Here is a 20,550-nt window from a genome sequence, read left to right as displayed (position 1 = left end):
GCTGCCTATCTGAGTACGCTTGCTTTGCATTTTAATGTTTTATTATTGAAAGACAGCTTGTACACAGGACAGTAGTTCTCAGGGTAACAGCAGCGTGGTGCTGGGCAGCAGGTGTTTCCCACTAAGGACAGATGAGTGTAAGATGGCCTGTGCTCTCCTTGGAGGCTGATACGAATGAACCCAGTGAGCTTAGGATACTGAAATGGCCGTCTAGCCCAGGAATAAAATGATCAATATGCTTCTGTAGTCTGTGCTGTCAGAGCCTGTTCCTCTCCATGGCGTCAGGGTTAGATGGAGTGCAAGCCTTAAGGCCTGGGATAGTTAGCAGGCATCTCCGACCAAAACCACCCTGCCTCTGGGCTGGGAGAATGAAGTTCGTGAACACGCTGTTGTAAGGCACGAATGTGGTGATGAGAAACAGAAGGCCAGCTACAGCAGTGGGAGCCTACAGCATTTCTTGTCGTGAGCTTGGTCCACTAAATTACCTGTATTGCTTTCAAAATATCAAGCTGAATGTGCGGGATACAAAAGGTCTCTTGAAAACTAAAGCTGTAGTAATGTTGAAATAATATGAAGGAATAGTTGAGCTGACATGAGATCCTTACACTTGGATATTCTTGACTCTTCTTTTGTAAACCTAATGTAAAGGTATGAGTTGGTCTTTAGTGACTAAATGCTTCATGATATGTAAAGGTTAAATTATAACTGATACTTCTGTCATAGTGTGCAGTTATCGTCGTTGGGCTGCTCATAGTCACCTGTAGACTGGGTAGACATTTATATTTAGGCAGAGGTGACATGCTCTTGGAAGAATGTGACAAATTGGGCCTTATCAGAAATAGGCAAAAGTCAGAGACAGGAGCTGTGCACGATTGCTGAATTGGCATACAGCTTCGTATCTGCTGTTTTAACTACTGTGGCGAGTGTATTATAAAACAGATGTTGGGTTCTTGAGAGAAAAGTGGGCTGTGAATCTCTTATTTGGGTAACTTCACTGTTGAGCATTAGACTAGAATGATAGCTGGGAAAATCTTGATGGATATGGGCATTTGGTGGTGAGAATTCTAACAAAGCAGTTACAAAACATTTTGTGAATTGCACTATCTCTGTTTCTGGCTAGAAGGTGTTACTGGTTGTATTGCCAAGGGTACAAGTGTCGACTATCAAAATAATAACGTAAAATCAATTCTATAGTAGAACGTAAAATCAATACTGTATTAGAATTTACAATGCTTTTATAGTAAAGCTTTAGAGTGCATTGAAAATACTAACAAAGTCTTAAGATTATTTCCTTTTTTGGTACTGTGAATAAAGCCGAGTAAGTTTTTCTTTGAAATACATTGCTCCTAGAAAATTTGGTTTAGATTGCTGTTTGAGCTTGGGGTTGAAAGATTTCTGTGGGTCTCTGGGCAAGTTTCTCATCCCTCTACGTAGGATGGTGACAGTGATGAGTAGCTGTTTTTCATTGTATGAAATTGTACAAGTTGACAATGCTACTGGTATGCTCTAAATATGAAGAAATTCTATAGCTGCAGCCTTACTGCATATGGGACTTTCCTATGGTCATTTATCACTTTTCTATGATGCTCTGTTACTTCAAGGATGAACCTACAAGATTCATGTTCGAGTTGAGTAAACAAAAGCAGGAAGGAATATAAACAAGCTCTGGGAAACTATTCCTGTACCCTGTGGCAACTCTTCTATTTAGTCCTGTTTCATTACTTTTCTCATGCAAAATAAGATTTTACTTTTAACTTGCATTAATTAAGCTTCAAAAATTCTTCACCGCTGTGAGACTGCGGCATTTAATAGCATCTAGATCTATAACAATACATTAGTTTATGGATGGAAGGATCTTGCTATTGACTTAGCTTGAAGAATTAAATTTCAGTAGGGTGGAGCTGACCAAGAGGCAAAAGATGCCCTGAATGCGTAGGTGCATAACCTCTGAGAGCAAAGTAAGTGATGGGTGTTAATCCCGTGGGTAACAATGCTAGCCAGATGAGATGTACAAAGATTTACAGCAGACAGCTGCCTTGATAACTGCTTAGTGCATTTTAAGGCTAGTATTTTAGCTGAAGTCAGGAAGCCTGCATGACTTCCAAAAAGGCAGTAATTCTCCAGGAATATTTTGCTGACTGGAACATCTTGCTTCCTGCATAACAGAGTGAATTCAGTCAGAGGGTTGCTGGTTTGATTTATGATGCTCATTGATGTGGTAGTTGATGTGAACTGCGTGTACTAATTGCTCACTTGCTAATCCTCTTGAAATCACCTGACAAAAGCTTTTAAAATTGAGCATTACATGTCTCTTACTAGTCAGCGTGCAAACATAAACAGTTGGGGTCTCCTGTTTTGTTTGTAAGTGCCTAGTTGAAGTACTAGTCCATTTTGGTTACTGTAATGTTTCAGGGGAATTTTGGTGGCTTAAATGTAGTCTCGTTCTTCACAGTGTGTGAACAACCTAAAGAAAAAAGCGTGCTCTAGAAAAGTATTTTCTAGAACTGGATCATTCCCATTACCTGTATGGTAAAATAGAATATGTACGATACTTGACTGTGCAGTTTTAGGTAAAGATAGATGTGTTGTGCCATTCGGATTTGTGATGATGCATACATGCCAGTCAGCACAGCAGAAACTGCAGTGGGTAAAACACAAGAAAGTAAATGCTGTGGATAGTTCATGCAGTGGCACTGAGATAAGAGCATGTTGACTGTCTCCGATTCTGGTAAAGGAAACGTGCATTAAGCATTGTACTTACTTGGCAAACCCATCAACTCTAATACAACCTGGAAAGCTTTTGTGTTGCTGGGCTGATGGGGGGAATCTTAATGTTAGATTATGGAATGCAGTAGTTGAAAGAGATTGCTTTTACCTTTGTTTAAGTAAGGAAAGACCTGTTTGAGGAAAGGTGAGTAACAGCTGATTCTTCAGCTTTTAGGGCTGCAGAGGCTGCTGTCTGTGTCTGTGGGGTGGCTGGGCAGCATCTCTTCTGTGGCTGCTGGTCTGTCAGTTAATGCGTGTTATGGTGAAATAAAAATATCTTCACGTGTTAGATTAAAGTTCCTGACAGGACGGTGTTTGACAAAACGCATATTAATCTACCTTGAACTTAATATTCCAAGGTGATTTGGACATGTTAATGAATATGAAGTTTTCTAATTTGAGAATTGCTGTGGGAGCAAGCCAGTAAGCACTGGAAGGAGACTACAGACAGCTGAAAGAAATTAGTCAATTTGGAGGGGAAAAAAATGTGTTTAAATACTGTTATTTGACTGTAGCTTGAATGTAGGCTGTCGACAGCAAGAGGTAAAATACCTCAGTGACCTAAAAAGTACAAATACATCCCTAAAGGGATTACTTCATGTTAGGTAATGACAAGCTATTAAAATTAAAGCTCAAATCACAGTCCCTTGATTTGTTAACTAGGCCACTTCAGCAGCTTTTTAAAAGAACTCCAGTAGATAAATAGGAAGAATCAATTTTGCCAGAGTTTGTAAAGAGCAAGATAGCCTACTGGCTTTATTTTTTTTTAATTAGTATGCAAATAAGGTAGTTTACTTAGGCTGAGCTAGCTACCTGCTAGAAACTTGAATACAAATGTGGTCTTCTTGGATAAAAATGACACCAAAGCGACGCATTGTGGAAGTTGCCTGATAGTCCTTAATTTCAGTGAAAAGTGCTATCGAAGGAACCTGTGTTACTGTCCAACATTGATATGTTTCTCCTGGATTATTGGGCATTCTGCGGCTGTGCTTGTGTAGGTTTGATAATATTTTTTTACTCAGCAGATGGAAATAATTCTTACTAGTTAGGTGGTGATATTTGATAAAAGCTGTCCAGTAATGATACATTAGGTAAATCAAATATTGATAAATAGATCCAATTACAAATAGGGTTAGAACTTTACAGCCTCGCTGATCTTGTTTTATAATAAAAAACCCCAAACCCATCCTGCTACAAGCAGGTATGAACATAGCTGTATAAATCTGTGTTCTTCTTGACTTTTATGTTTTTGTGTAGTTGTATGTAATAATGCTTAGTAGGTGGCTCCAGGTGCCATTGCACTTGCTGTGATAAATCAGAGGTACTCAGTCTAGTTTACTCTACAAGTTGCTTTAAAAGATTTGGAGACAGCTCAAAAAAGAAAAAAAAAGCACTAATTGTATGACTGTTGTAGCGTGTTAGACAAAGCAGTGCCTTTGAAAAGCTGTTTCTTTCCCCTTCTCTACATGTTGGATGTAAATGACTTTGTATGTGTATGAGTATTGGAGCTGGCATGCAACTGTTCAGCTTGGATGCAAATATTAATGCTAACGCAGAGGTCTTGCTGCAGATCGTGGGACTGGTGACGGGACTGTGTGCGGGGTGGTTAGTCGGTGCTGATGTCGTGTGCTGTCAGTGTTGCCAACACCTCAGCTAACTAGGCTGAACCTGGCTCTGATATGTGGAGAAAGTACTGTAGTTTTACATGTGGTGAATTTTGAGATGTGTTTTCATGCAAATCCTGGAACAGTTTTGGTTTGAAAAATAGTAACTAACATGAAGATGAACTATGTCTATTCCCACAGTATCAGTCTCATTTCCCTCTTAACTTGCTAATCAAGTCAATAAAAAGGCTGTTCATAGCTAGGTATGTCAGCAGAGAGAGAGATTATTTATTGACCTCAGGGAAACATATTCCCCAGACAGTGATTGAGATACAGGTTTTGCTGGGGATAATGTGTGGAGAAAACTACAGGGTGCCAGGAAAATCCCTCTACTATCTCATGACTCTGCCTAATAGGGTTGATTTCTGTTAGCCACGCTTGTGTTCTTAGGGTGCTTGGTGGGTCTCCCGTGAGGGTCACATCTGAATTGAGAAAAGCAGTTACCTGTATGCTTAACAGGCACTTGTAGAAAAATTAAAATATAAAAACTGAAATCAAGAAGAATGTAGTGGGCTTAAACGTGAAGATACTTGATATAAATTTCTGTAAAGCTCTGAAAAAGCAGAAGAGGTGGCAACATGATAATACTGATGAACTGTCCTTCAAATTTTGTGTTGCCAAATTATTGAAGTAGTACCATCCTGTACAGATGCAAATAAAAAAAAGTGATGGTTACATCTTTTCGTCTAATTATAGCCCTCAAATTTGAGTCTTAGAAGATAGTCCAGTAAGCATCTTGAAAATTTTGGATATGTGACAGGGGCTCACTTGTCTGCATCCAAAGTGAGTTTTGTGTGTTGGACACTGTGGCCAAGCTATTCCATGGGTACTTCTACCTCACACAGGAGTGATCTGAAAGCCCATTCTGTGGGTATTGCCAGTCCTGGAGCTAGAATCAGTGCTAAAGCAGTTCCTATACACATCTGGTTGTCCTGAGCACAAAAAAAAGGGAAAACAAATGGAATTTGAATACAATGGAGTTGCATATGAGAAAACTGTATTAGGTTTAATCTTCTCCTTGGACAGGGGAACTAATAGAAACTTCAGTGCTGATGAAAAACGTGAGATGCAAAATCATCAGTTGAGGGGAGAGTACAGGATTTATGTTTTAACCATAACAGCTTGAAAGTGAGTAATTCCTGAATGAAGCTGTAAAAATTGATTTTAGTGGTCAAGATAGCTATATACACTTGAGGTATGGGATAGTTAGTGGTTTCCTAACTTAAAAGAGTCTTTTTTTTTTCTTAGTGTTTGCCTCCAAGCAGGACAAACAGGCCATTGAAACGTGGGTGATGGCTGGAATGTAGAGGCCTCAGTGTATGCTGGTTGTACTCTAGCAAACTTTTCAGGTGGTTGCACGCTGTTGGCTTTTGGGAACAAAAAGAACCAAGTTCTCGTAATATTCCAAGACCAGCAGCTGTTCCTGGGAGACTTGGAGGTAATAAACTTAAAATAATAGAATTTGAGAGAATTTCGAAGGCTTCTGGATTACCACTTTGATCTGTGTGGACATTATGAAGGGCTCTGACGCTGGAGCTTGTTCTGCTTCTGGTCTCTGTCACTGCCAACTTCAAGACTAACTTCTGTATTTAGACATTTATATAAACTGTGTCATAATGAGCATCTAATTTAAAAGCAAAGATTTTTAACTAAAAGTAGGCTATGGCACTTGTTTGATTTGCGTCTTCCATCTTCTTGTTGAGAAATGTATGAATTTGCAGTTAATTTTTAAGTGTTTAATAATAAAAAAAGTAGTGTGTTAATTTCCTGAAAAGAACAGTGACAGTAAATCAAGTTGCTTTTGGTTATGTTGCATTCAAGTGAAATGTGGCAGGGGAGTATTTGTAAGAAGGAATACGTAAAGTACCTTGCTTACAACAAATTGTAATAGAAGATTGAAATAATTGAGATTCACAGTTGAATCTACTTCTCATCATATTTAGTGAAGCAAATTAGCCCAAACCGGATGGTTTCAACAGGAATCGAGTAGTAACTTCACATTTTAAGGTTTGCTGAGTGACAGAACTGAAGACGTCTGGTGTCCTGTGGTTCTGTCCTTCTCCTGTAGAGCTCTACTGTCACGACAGCAGCGATCCCGTGCTTTTCATCCGCTCTTGTGTTCCTCCTGCCGCAGACCAAGTGGCTGGTGGAAGGAGAGGCAGCCCATGCTGCTGGAGCTCTTCCTTCAGCTGGAAGACTAGCTTAAGCATTCTTCTCCTGGGCATTTTGTTCTCCAGATTTCTACAGCTGTCAGATCCAGCTGAAACTGAGTAAAGAACTCAAAATTTCTAGGTGGAAGAGAGGATTTCTCATGTTTATGTATAAGGTTTACTGTAACACGGTGTTCTTCATCCAGTGGCAAAACTGCCTTGCCTGAACAGAAACAAACCATTCTCACTTGTGCTTGGTGTTCATTCTTCATGAGGTTAGAGCTTTATGTTGAGAGAAGGATACGGTATTTGCTGCTGTGTTGTAACACGTCACTGATTGTTAAGCTTATGGAAATGATGTATCGAGCAGATGAGGCCTGATTAATAATAAATAAAGTTGCAGCAGTACTATGAGAGTTTTTTGGAAAAAAAAAATAAGCTTTTTAAATTCTCTTCAAAAAGAACCCTAAAGTGTAAAGCCTCAGTGGGTTAGTCAGGCAAGCTAAATTTGTAATCTAAGCGTTATGTTTCTGTTCTCCTTTGTGCCTTAGAATTATTAAAACTTCTGTTCAACTTGAATGTAAAATGAGGGGATGCGCTTATTGATTCCTAGTTCAGATTTAGCTGAAAATAATACTAGGAATGTGAAAGGCTTTTGGTAAAGCGGAGTAACAAAATATAAACTTGCTAAAAGCAGATGTAGAACTCTCCTGAGCATATGGCTTAAGAGTGGGTGAGCCTGTAGTGACTACTCTGCTGTTGCTACGAGCAGGATCCTTCCACCCCCCCAGCTCCCTTTGACAGGTTCTAGCCCTTCAGAAACCAGCTCAGTGTCCGTGTTAGTGTTTTTGGTAGGATAGCAAGCTGAATAAGCTCGCTTAAGACTCAGATGATCTTCGGAGCTGTTAGAGGAATGTGCGTGGGGTTGCGCCGCCAGGTCTGGGACAGTTTGTCAGAGTGTGGGAGGGCTGTTGGTTTGGCTCGCTGGGTTGCTGGTCTGCACCTAAACCTTGTTCCCTTTAAGGAACAGGGGTGAGGTGGTAGAGTGTTGCACAGAAGCTCTGAACAGAGCAGGAGGCTGTAAAATAACTTCCAGGCTCTAATGAACTTGAACCTGGCTCTCTGGGAGGTATATGCATGTTCCTTTTATCTGCAACTGATTGTAAATATGTTGAACCTGAGTTGCTTTTAGAATCAACAGTCTAAGGTTTTAATTAATCTTGCCATAAGGCTATTATGCATTGTGATGGTGATTGGTTTTCATTTTCTATGTGCAAATTAAAATACCGTTAGAGTTGTATTGCATGCAAGTCATGCAGCTAAACACAATTTTTGTTTCGGCAAGAAGAAATTTATCATACAAAGAAGTGCTGAAAGATGATACAGCACGGTCTGTTTACTCTGGCTTGATGCTTAGGATTGTGAGCTGAGCACGGTGAGGCCCAGTTGCAGTTACTGCTAACTTGAGTGTCTGTGGCTTTCGTGTCTGCCGATGTCTGCAGATATTAAGGAAAGGAGGTCTTGTCTTCAGTACTTCTAAGCCATAATCACTCTAATCTTTTGATGGACCTTGAGACTATCTGCAGATGTTTCTTTTTTAGAGGAGGATCAAGTTCTGTGTTAGGGACTTGTGAACTGGGAACAGGCATCTTTAAAAGCTGGGGAGTACGAAGGGAGCAGTTGTTGCAAACTCAGCACCCACTATAGTGAAGAGTGAAGGATTTGTACAACTTGGCGATTACGGTTGTTCAGCCTGGAGAAGGGAAGACTCCGGGGAGACCTTAGAGCAGCCTTCCAGTACCTGAAGGGGCCTGCAAGAGCTAGAGGGAGACTTTTTACAAGGGCGTGTTGTCATAGGACAAGGTGTAGTGCCTTTAGACTGAAGAGAGGGGTAGATTGAGATTAGATACAAGGAAGAAATTCTTTACTGTGAGGGTGGTGAGGCCCTGGCGCAGGTTCCCCAGAGAAGCTGTGGCTGCCCCCTGCCTGGCAGTGTTCAGGGCCAGGCTGGATGGAGCTTTGGGCACCCTGGTCTAGTGGAAGGTGTCCGTGCCCATGGTAGGGGAGTTGGACCAGATGATCTATAGGGTCGCTTCCAACTCAGACCAGTCTGTCATTCTACGTACTGCGTCTTAGGCTTGAATGATGTGAGAAGCACACTGCTGAAGTCGAACTGCTGCTAATCCTACTTGGTGTTGACTACTTTGTATGGTATCATGTAAATAACCTTTTAATTAATGGATAACTATGGTAATTTGTTAGTGTTGAGATTGTAAGCAGCACTTACAGGAACAACTGTTGGCCAAAGCATTCAATTAAGTTCTGTGTTGGACAGTTGGCATTTTCTGGAAAATGCTCATTTATCCCAAAGTTTGAGTGCCTGAGTGCCAAGTACATTTTGTTGGATCTCTTGGCATTCAGTCACTTTCTCCCTCGTCTGTTGGTACTACAAAATCAGGCTGCTCTGTAACTGCTGCCTTCTGGCAGTGAGTGTGGAAGACCGTGCGGTGCTGTGGAGATGAGAATCTTGCCAGCATACACTTTCCAAGGAAACACTTGTCAGGAAAGTTTACTGAATGAAAAAAATGAGCGATGGGGCCAGTGTAGATGAACCTTCTCACGTTGTCTTGATACTTTCTTTCTCGTAGCTGACCTGATGCTGAAGTGTTTTGGTAGTCTGAAAACTGATGACTGTAGATATATTCTAGTTAGAGCAGTAAGCCTGTTCAAAACGTAGATACTTTTAAGAAGTATGATTTTGTGTTTCAATGAATAACACAGGATTTATGTTTTCAGATTTTCAGTAGAAGTTAATTTGTATCACAAGTTACTAAGCTTTGATGAAAGATTCTCAACACTGCTGAACAATCTCCCATGTATTTTTTTAACCTGTATTTTTAAGGTAATTGGAACCTTTCTGTTATTAAGCGGTTTGCATATCTCAAATTTTTTCCAAATATAAACTGAAAGGATGGATGATTTATGGAATGATATTGCCTGGGAAATAAGCATCCAGTTCTCAAAGCAACAGCACCGCAGAAGATGGCTGAATTGCTCCGTGCTAGGAGGAATGCTGGAGGGAAACAATGCCAGTCGCTGTCAGTTTGCTGGTTTAAGTGGTTGGTTTGGTAAAAGTGGGCATCACTTAAAGGTAATTGTGGCTGCAGACAAGAAGTAAAGGATAATCATCGTGTGGCACATGGAGGTGGCTAGTTTTGTGCTGCCTTCTGCTGATTGATGGAAATGTTTGGGAGACTTTGCGTGGACCTTTGAGTGCTGCCGAGCACAGTGCACTGTCCGTAGGTTGGTAGGGTGTGTCACTGAGTTTTTGTTGCTGTTCTGCTTGCAGTAAACTGCACTAAATGCCTGGAAGTCTCGCTTACTGTCTTTTCCAAATATTCAGGGTTCAGATGACATGATGAGTCTCTTTTGTTGTACAGCTTCTCCGTAATAGCTAACTGTGATATGTCTGCTCTGAGTACTGTATTCTTGTGCTGCATTTCTGTGAAGCCCTTTTCCAGCTTGATCTGGCTGAGGCCTTCCTAAAACTTCAGTTTTCATGTTGATATTGTAAAACTGTTAAGTAAATGCAAAAAGCATCACAGCATGGAAATGTGGTGAGTACATTTTGAACAAAGTTCTGTGCTTTGACAAATACAAGGTAATCTGATTTCTGACTAATGTGTTGCTGTTGGGTATTCCGAGTGTGCAGGGAGGAGGAAATCTTCTCTTAGAGCATTTGTGTTGTTTGGAACATGATGGGCGCCTGAGACAAACCTGTTGATATGCCATGATTAACTTTTTTCCAAGTAGTTCTTAGGTAAGTTGCGTAAACTTTTTTTGATAGCCAGTGTGGCTGTACTGGTTGTAAAAACAGGTTTGAAGACAGGCCTGATATTTGCAGAAGCTGTTAAATTAGATTTTTCTAGCTCTCATTTGTACTTTTTGCCCATTTCTTTTTTGGAAATGGAAAAAATGACCAAGTAACTCCTGAGATACCACTTATCAAAGCAGCAGTGTTATTTGCTGTATTATGACAGTCTCACGGAAGAACTAACTCTGTGAGTTTGTGTGCATCTTTACTGATGAGCACTGTTAGAAACTGATAGCACTCCCTCGCAGTTCAGTAAAGAATGCTTTTCTCTGTTCAATTAAAGCATCTTCCAGATGACTTGGAGCTTAAGTTCTAGGTGAGGCTCGATGAAAACACATTCCATCTTATTACTAGAGAGTACTGGCCTTTTAAAAACGCATACTATTAACTGCTTCTGCTAATTTTAGAACATAGGTTCTTGAAATGCCAGTAGTAGCTGCGTACTTAGTAAAACTGAAAATAAAGGGACTTTTCACTCTCTGGAAGGTGTGTTTAAAAAAAAAAAGACATATTGTAGTAAGTACAAGTTCTTGTGTTTAAATCTTTTGTGGTTGAAGCTGAGGAATTCTTGACTGACTTGCACTCAGGTTTCGTTCAGTTTCAAGTAACCGCAGAGGCTGTGCAAACTTCAAGCGATGTAGCTGTGCCCAAATGTATATTAAATGCAAGTACTAATGCTGTGGGACAAAGGTTCAGCATGTCAAAAGTGAACTCTTGTGTTGGAATACAGATGAAAATGTAGTAGGAATGAATACAACTGTGCATGTCCTGGAAGTTGAACCACCTTAGTGAAAGCTTATTTCAGTTCACAGTAACTTGCTCTGTTTGCCCCCAAAATTTGGACTTTGATTTGTCACGAGCAACAGTGGAGAATTATGATGGCAAGTTGCTACTGGTTTATGTTTGAAAATAATTTTGAGCGATTCCTGCTTGGGTTATGGCACTGTTAGCTGTTTATGTAACCTGGCTGGAACAACGATTGCCTGTATTACTGCAGTTACAAAACTTCACGGCTTTTCGGGGGGGGTGTTTAATTTAAACCATAGCAGCCCAGGTTTTACGTGACATTTAGAGTACAACTTTCCTTTTTTTTTTTTGTGGTAATGTAGGCTTATTTCAGACTGACAGTGAATGGGAAAGGGTTGATGTAAAGAATGGAGCCACTGATATGTAACTGGGTAGTTTGAAAGGGCGATAACCAGACAGGGCGTTAGGTGAAAGACTAACACGGCGGGGTCTGAGTCTGGGCTTCTTTTAGTTCTATTAGGTCTGCTAGCTGGAGATGTGACCAGGATGAGCCTGTGTACTGCTGTCCCACAGTGGGTGAACACTGTGCGTTGGAGGTTTGGTCTCGCTGTTAAAGGTGAAGAACAGCTCGGTGATACAAAACCAGGTGCCTGTCTCCTCCAGTGCATGTTTCTCAAGCCTTCACTTGAAGTGATCTGATGATTCCGGTCTCTAGTTGCCATAGATATGGCTGTTAGTTTCTTGTATAAGCTCATTTACCTTGATACTTAAAGCAATCAAGAGTTTGTCTCCACTACTCCTTTGGTAAATGGCTTACTAGGTTTGATCATCCTCATAATTGTGCCATCTCTGGTTTGCAACAACCTTAACCGAGCTCTCCGTGCTGCGCTTTTGTTACACACGCGGTGTTTGCTGTGGGAATAATGACTAGAAGTACTCGCCTGCATCTATAGACTGAGCATTAAAGCCCTTATTAAAAAAACCACAACCTCAAAAGAACCCTGCAGTTGGTTTTCAGGAGTTTACCTGGAAGTGGGGGAAAATGCTCACAGTCTCTATCTTATGTGACAGAAGAGTACCTGCTTGGCAGAGGAATGTGCTGCCTGTGCGGGGACTAGGAACGGGGTAGGGAGCCCCTGAAATCGGATCGTTTTCATAATGATGTGAGCTGAAGCGTGAATGTTTCTCCTGGTGTGAAAGTGGTCTGAGTGGTGGTGGGAGCTGCGTGCGGAAAGGATGGGTGCTGCAGGGTGCTGCTCCTCTGAGCGAGGTCTGCAGCGATGCGCAGCTGCCTCTGCTCGCAGTCTTTGTTTGTCAAATAACTTCAGGTAATCTCTTCCTTAAGTTGCCTGGAAAGAAAGTACTGGCTGTTCAGAATCTCTTTTTATTCCTCCCTGAGGAGACCAGGCAGTTATCACCAGGTGTTTGTAAATAGATGAGGAGTGAGTGTCTGAGGCAGTGTGTATTGAATGCTTAAGCCTGATCAAGTGCTTGATCCTGTCATCACTTGCAGTGATTATAAGCAAATCTGCAAAATACTACATTATTTGCTAGGAATATTTAGCAAGCTAGTAGATCTGATGCTCGTCTGTCAACAGAAAAATAAATGTTTTCTGGTGGAAGTATTTCACTCAGAACTGGCAGTCTGGCTCGGTTTGATGTGTTTGTGGGCTGAGCAAGATGGAGAGGGCATCGCATTGAACAGTAAGGGTCGTTTATCGGCTGAACTGTAACGCTGCAGAAGTTCACCAGGCTTCACCATTGAAAGCCATAACTAAGTTGGACACCTTCAGAACCTTGTTTAGAAAACAGGTGCCCAAGAACTGTGATCTGTATGCAGATCAGAGGCAGTGATCAATCTTGCTTTGCTGCAGGGTGCTACTTGCAGCGAATTTTTATTTCATCAGGTTTTGTGGATCTGCACATTTCCTTCGCTGTTGTCGTGTCTAAGGTCAGTTGTGACTGAGTGGCTTAGAGAAGGCTTTAAGCCAAACAATGATACTTTTTAGGACTATGTCGGACGCTTACTTGGCTGTAACTGTTGCAAGCTAATAACTGCAATAATAAATATTGCAGAGAAACTGTTATGAGAATTGTTTAATTAGATTTCTGGGAAGGGGATGAAAAGCAAGTTATTGTGGCTGAGAAGGAAGAAAAGCATTTTGGCTTTGGCCTGATAACTGTGCACTGGGAAGAATTTATATTGACTTTGAGCAACCTAAGTGAAATGTGAAAAGTCAGGATTCTGGGAGAGTCTTGTACTACTGTAACTAATTGGGACTTGGCAGGGTTTTTTTTTTTGTTTTTCAGGAATGACAGAATCAGTCTAATTACTCAGCCTTTGCCTAAGAGCAATAAGAATTGCCATGGAAGAATGTCAGAGGCTTATTCTTAAACATCGGTAAATACAATTTAAGAAAAAAGCCAACAGGCTAGGACTCAACTCTGAAATACTGTTTCCAGGTTGTGTTTAGGATTAAGGGGAGTACGGTAATAGATGAAGAGGTTGTCAATATAAATTTGATGTCTTCACTTATTTTAAGACTTAGCTAAAGAGCTTGTTACCTTTTGCATTGTTACAGATATTAAGTTGGTGATGTTGAAGGTGGTTGCTCGAAAATGAGTTTGCTTATTTGTTTACGGATCAGTTGTGTCTGATTTTTTGATCTGAAACTCAGGCAGTGGTCTAAATTTAAAAATGTGAAGAAGGGACTCTGGCTTGCTGTCTGTATGATAAACTCTTCCTTCCCTGCCTGTGATTCTCGGTGTTGTAAGTGTTGAAGTAACTGATGGCTACTGTCTAACTGATTACGCTCTCCTCCTTAGAAGAACCTTCTGACGAATTTTTTGCTAACGTGCCTCCTTTCCGCTAATAATGGAGATGGACAGAGGTTCTCCAAAAAGATCTTTAGGGTGTTTGAGGTTTTTATTAGTATTTATACTTGCACAGAAGAGCAGACAATAAGCAGAAAACTGAAATGGGAGGTGGGTGGATGTCCAAGCTAATCAAGACATTCAGAAAAGTACTTTGGTTTTGTATGGAAGGAGAAAAGTGAGGTGCATCTGCAGCCACCCTTCTCAGCTCAGGAGTGTAGTGTGGAAAAGTAATTATTGCATTCTCTAGCCCTATGCTAGTGGAAAAGGTGGTGCCTAGCATGAGTTGGTTGATGGGTAGAGAGGAGATGCAGAAATACAGAAAAGACCTTAAACTACTAGGAATTGTTGCTGTTAAGAGTAGGTTCCAGTGAGGGGAGGATTTGGTTCAACAGCTCTGCTTACCTTAAATCGAACAACTCGGCTGAATTCAGGCTTTGCTTGTCTTCTCGTGTCTTTGCTGTCTTTTGCTTTTGCTGGTGAACTTTTAATTCCAAACTAAAAACACAAGGAAATACTTGCAATGTTTTCTCCATGAATGAACTTTGTTACAGGGGAATTCCCCATGTTAGAATGTGGTAAACATTGAGAGGCATGGGCTGTGGCAGCTGTGGTTGGCTGTGCTAACTGTACTATGGACCAATTAATCAAATGCAATAATTTTGTGAATTTCAAAACCCTTTCTCTGGCAGATTTCTGAATTCTGAATTTCAGTGGGCTTTGGAAATAGCAGTGTATATTATATTTTGTAATAACCTAGATCTGTCTCGCTGGACTTGTTTTTGTATAAAAAAACAAAATGACATGAATTACTTCTTCAATATCTCTTTGTTAATGGTGGGGGTGAATTTCTTTGACAGGCTGCTTTGAGTGAGGCATGCTCTGGCAGGCTACTTGATAAATAGAGCTATGCTAGCACCTAGGTTTTAGCATAACATTGCTGATAGATGAAGACTGTGAAATTTTGACTTGAAGCATAAGCCAGGGTGGTTAGGAAATGGTCTATAGAAGAAGCTGATTTGTAGCTGCCATAGACTTTCCCTGTTAAGTACTGTACTGAGTGTGCTTGTAAAAGCTTGCTTGCAAGCATTAGCGTGATTACTAATATTGGGAGCTGACCCTACATCAAGAAGAGTGCTCCTTTTTCGAAAAAATATAAAGCAAAATTACACAATTTTGGAATAAAAGGAGGAGATCTCTATCAATCTGACTTCTGCTAAGCAAGTATTAGAAGCTTTTAAGGTCACATTGCCACTTTGGTAGTACAAAGACACATATACAGAAAACATTATACTGACCATTTGCCTAAGACACAATGCTGATGGGGGTGGTGGTTCTGAAGTTTGCTCAGTCTTGCCAGTATAGTTGATTTAGGTCGCTCTTAAAACCTAAAGTATTTGGAGGATAAGCTGCTCAGTCCATGGCTGTGTGCATTTTGTGGTTTACCTCGCATTCAAGGCATCTGTGGGAAGTGAGGACTGAAGGTGGCGGCTGCAAATGCACTTGCAAAGTAGATCTCCAAACAAGCCCACGGATGAATTCAGACTTGCTTTGGGCTAAAGACAGCCAAGTGCTGCTGTGAGCTGTGAGCTACGTGCTATTTGAGTAGCAGGAACACAGCTGATGTGTAAAAGTCAGATAATTTCAAACTTAAATAGTGGGTCTGAAATGGTTTCTCATCTCTTGTGTATGAAAAGCTGGACAGAGCCTTGCTGTGAGGATGGGGGATGTGTAGAACTGAAGCTGTTGCTGAAGGATTAGTCCTGCAGGTGTGTTCCTGTAGCTTAAACAAACCCTGTGCTGCATCAACAAAAACTAGCAAATAACCGAAGCAGTTAGTATACAGTGCTGAGTAATAGCTGAATTACATTTATCAGATTATAATAGCAGAAAAGCCTTTTAAGCAATGATGAGGGCTTAATTCCATTGAGTTGGCTAATAATGTAATGCTCCAACAATCGGCTATAAAATGATTCCAGCAAGTAGGAATTAACTTCCTTAACTTATAACTGATGCGAAGAAATAGCTCTCTCATACTTGGAAAGGCACAAATGGTTTAATTAAGCAACATATACAACTGGGAAAAAAAAAAGTATAGAAACTTTAGACCTAGGTAGACCTAGACTTCAGATAATGATAGAAATTAATAAAATCTTAGGTGGTTGGTCATGACTGCTTAAACTACATTAAGCAACGCAGTTATGTAATGCTTGCTATAGGGTTGAAAATTAACCAAATGGTCATGAGCTAGGAGTAAATTGAAAAACCTGAAGTGGGTGAAAACACAGCAATTTGAACATATTTTCAGCTGGAAATAAGTAGTAGCTCTGAGTCAAAGCTTCTGACTGATGCAGAAACTAAAAAGCCAAACTTGAACCATGAACACCTGGCTAAGTAGCAATGGAATGAGAAGAGAAAGGCTGAAGAACTGGATGGAGCTTATTTGTTTATATTGGTTGGCTTATTCAGTTTCATCTAATTTATCTAACAAATGTAAACCCATTATTGGTGTTTTGCATTTAAAGCTTCCGAAATTGACTGAAAGGGATGAGTGTTTTCCTTGGTGGGTATGTGTTAAAAAATATCATAGATGTAGATTGCAAGTCAGATGCAGTGTGCTATTGAGTAATTGTGGTTATGTTGGAAAAGAATCTGTGGGGCGTTTGTGATCTGAGGAGTGAATAAACAGAAGGCTAAATTCTGTGGGATCTCTGTATTCATTTTTCTGACTTAAGCAGGTAGATAACTTCTTTGTAATAGCACTTAGACTATACTGAGATCAAATTTTACTTGCTTGCTGTGTACTACAGAACTAGTTCTTAAAGTAGGGTGCATATGCTTTTTAAACTGAGCCGAAATTTGCATGAGAATGATGCTAGGAATTAGAGGGAGAATGGAATAAAAGGGACCTAGATAAGGGATTTTTTTGTAAGAAATAATCAAAATATGGTTTCTGCTTTAGGCTATGCTGTGCCTCTCTAACACTTCCCAGTTAGTTCCTGCTCATGGCAGGGGGGTTGGAACTAGATGATCTTTAAGGTCCCTTCTAACCCTAACCATTCTATGATTCTGATTATCTCTGTTTCACTTTAAATCATCTGAAGTGTGTAGAGCAGTCAGGACTAGAACTAGGAAAATGGAAGTAGTGGTGAAGTTCCCTCCATCTAGTAGAGAAAAAGTACAGGTGGTAGAAGTGGAAAAACTTGCAAATCATAAAACAAGTGAGCTTGATCTGTGTTTTGTAGCTGAACCCATTAGTGGTGAATGTTGATGAAACCTCTCTGTTACAGTTAGTATAGGCTGGCTAATCCCTAGCAAGCCTCAGTGGTGCTGACTCTATGTACTTGCTTGAATTTGCTCTTCATAAAGGTGGAAGTACCAGGCTAGGCTTGCCTGTTAAGGCTCCAGAAACTGGAGACTTTGCAAATATCAGTAGCTGTTCCAGTGAGAAAGAGACTGTAATTACTTGAATGAAACTTGACCAACATATGAACAAAAGTGCCTGTTGAGGGCTTATTGCCAAGTGTGGATTTGTACTGAAGCAGATATAATTACATGGACTTTGTACTGGATTGTTTGACAGATGAAATTTCTGTGATAGTGCAAGATAACAGTAGGTCGCAGTCCAAGAGTAAGGCTCCTAAGAATACATATTCACAGCTGTGGTGATAATCTGATTAATTGAAAACTGATTCGATTCATAACAAAGTAATTTTGTTAGATGCAAGAGTGTCAATGCCAATTTTCAATAACAGTTAGGTGTAAAGTCAGTGTGAGAACTGCATTCATAATGGTCTTTTGTAGTAGCGCTGGTAAAATTTGAATGGGGTCTGCACTTCTTTTAATGTGCTCGGCTGCTTCTTGAGGCCTGAAACAGCCCCTGTACTTCTAAAGTCGGAAATAGTGATGGCTGACATGCAGTGTTCTACTAAAAAAGGTTTTTTCTTTTTACCCTGGTTATCAGGCTAGGAACTGAATTGATACCGGGCAGCCTTTCACCAGCAGATATCGAGTGCGATATAAATCTGCCTGGCTGTCACATTAAGTAAATAGAAGGTCTGATATGTGAGATATGCTCAGCAGCGCTGGATATTGAGTGCGTGGACTCCAATAGTAGCTGGTGTTCTATTTTCGGAAGCCTCTGAGGAGCCGTGATCTGAAGGTGTTGCTCTGCTAGCTCATCGGAGAGCCGAGCGTGGGCACGCAGCAGGGCGACTGCAGGCTGCTCTTCACGGTCAGGAGTGTGGGTGGAAGCAGCGGTAACTGGGAATTCTTCCTGTTATGCAAGAGGAAAAAAAAATATTGCCTGGTGTAATGTAAAAGGAGCTGCATGTCTTTGGATGGCTGAAGTGGTGACCTTGAAGAGCTCTGTGCTTCTCAGACAAGTTCTTCTGAAGCCTTGATGATGTGTTTGACCCATCATATGTGCATATAGGTAGTGCACAGGCTGATTTCTGCACCTTGCTTTCCTTCAGAAGGATGTTGTTCACTGCAAAAGAACTCGAAGATGACATCTCAAATACAGGTACGATATTTTCTAGCTTGCAGTGCAGTTTCTGTTCTGAAAAGAATGTCTTCGAGTGTGTTTGCTATGAAAAAGTTGTAAGATGTCTGTTTCTGAAGTAATGCACCAATGAAGGATTGCTTGGAACACAATAAATTCATCTTTTCAGAATTATTCAGAGTACCTTGCAGCTATAGTTGAATAAATTTCGGTCCTCTCTGTTGGTATTCAGCTGGTGCCATTGTAAAATGAAGATGTGTTTGGCAGAAGGAGATTTAATAGAAGAAAACCCATTAAGTCTATTGTGGAGTAGATAAGAGTAATTCAATAAGTTGAAGTGATTTGTATGCATTCCTGATAACTCTAAGAGGCTCTTTACGCAGAGCATGTAATTTTATGTTTGTATTTAAGTTTTTGCTTGTGGAAGTGATAACCTGAATATGTGGCTGACGTGCAGTCTAGAGCTAGAGGCTTTCATGAAAGCTTCAGTGGGACACAACTATTGCTTATGGTTTTGCAGAGAGCAATAGGTTTCTGTGAAGTCTTTTGAAAGCTGGGATAAGCAAACGCTCTGTTAATAGTTATAAAGGACCTCTGGACTGAAAACCCTGGAGGAACAGTCATTTTCAGTTAAAAACATCTGAAGAAAGGTAATGGTTTGTAGAAGTGGCGTGTTTGGAAACAGTTAATTAATTCATGTGTCCTTGTTGCTTGTCTGAAAAAAAGCTTTTAGAGAGGACTGCAGACGTCTGCAGTGCTTTTTAATATTTGATGGGCTTGTACAATTCTCCTTACAGAAAATTCATGACCTGCTCTATTTCTGGGAGTCTGATTTGCAGAGGCCATGAGTAAAAGAGATCAGATGGATTCCTTATCTTCCTATTACAACATAGCTATTGAGAGACTAAGTCTTCTGTTACAGATTTACATAGCATTTTCTTCTCATGTCTGTTTGCTCTGTATCAATAGGTAATTTTGTAATGGGTAATAGGAATTGCGTTCTCCTAGGATGCTTGTTTTGCTTATGTTTGGAATGAATGCATTGGTAATGTAGAGATTCACTAGGATTCTTACTGCTGAAGAAGACATTTTTAAAACTTTATCAAAAATCTGAGTATCACCTCATTGTGACTTGTGTATACAAAGAGACTTTCAATGCAAGTAGACACAAGCAAAATTGAGTACTGGATCTGTATCAGGCTTCAAAACATGATGCTTTCAGTTTGACAAAACTGAAAACATGAACTTGTTTTCAGTCTGTGAGTCCTGTAACCCTCCTGATCGGCATGCTCACCTTTGCTTTCCCTGCTCTCCAGCAAAGGGAAGTGTATTGACAGTTGATTTTCCTCCTCGCATTGCAAAAACTACTTAGATAATAGTCAGACTTCTGTGATAATAAAGAGCTGTAGAAGCCTACTGAAGACATTTTGTGTGGTAGTTTGGTACAAGGAGAAAATACGCTATCTGCTGACATGTTTCAAATGAGCTGTGTGTTCATAGAACATGCTTTTTCTCAGCGAGTGAGAAAAATAATAACCATACATGGTAAAATCCCCACTTGTCAAAGCTTTTTGTTGTACCCTGTTTTAGGGTATCTTGTGTATACTGTAGCCACAAGATGCAACAGAGATTGTTGTAGGGAATGTGGATTTTTAGTATTTCATGTGACCACAATATATACTCACTAAGTATACGGTGCTGTACTTCCCAACTTAAAACTACCCGAAATCTTGTTTGTCTTAATTCTGTAGCTGATGATGTCAGTTCTCCAGCGTTGATAACCTGTTGTCCATAGTTAGGTGTGGAGAGTAATGCAGATAGGTGGTTTATCTTCAGGCCAGGCTCTAGTGATGTCAGCTGAGCGGCTCGGGTAAAGGTGCTCTGTAAGAAATCCCTGTAAGCTAAGTGTACGGATTCATGGCATGGCTGTATTGGCAGCAACTTCTTCCCCTGGTAGAGCTAAAATGAACA

At 40.4% G+C, this 20,550-nt stretch overlaps 1 protein-coding gene across 5 annotated transcripts in view; it reads left to right on the top strand.

Moving 5' to 3' along the window:
* Nucleotides 1–20,550, top strand: part of AGAP1 (ArfGAP with GTPase domain, ankyrin repeat and PH domain 1) — a 385,086-nt gene that overhangs the window by 9,208 nt on the left and 355,328 nt on the right. Inside the window, exon 1 of one of the 5 annotated variants that reach the window (XM_075429672.1) lies at nucleotides 18,560–18,600. The exons of the other annotated variants lie outside the window; for them this stretch is intronic. The gene's annotated coding sequence lies outside the window, so the exon portion shown is untranslated. Of the gene's footprint in view, nucleotides 1–18,559; nucleotides 18,601–20,550 lie in introns of those variants that run through there. 5 annotated transcript variants of the gene reach the window in all.

This window comes from Opisthocomus hoazin, chromosome 9, assembly GCF_030867145.1.
Source record: "Opisthocomus hoazin isolate bOpiHoa1 chromosome 9, bOpiHoa1.hap1, whole genome shotgun sequence".
In the NCBI taxonomy this organism is placed as follows: Eukaryota; Metazoa; Chordata; class Aves; order Opisthocomiformes; family Opisthocomidae; genus Opisthocomus; species Opisthocomus hoazin.
Note: the sequence above shows the minus strand (reverse complement) of the source record. Positions and strands in the feature narration are given on the sequence as shown.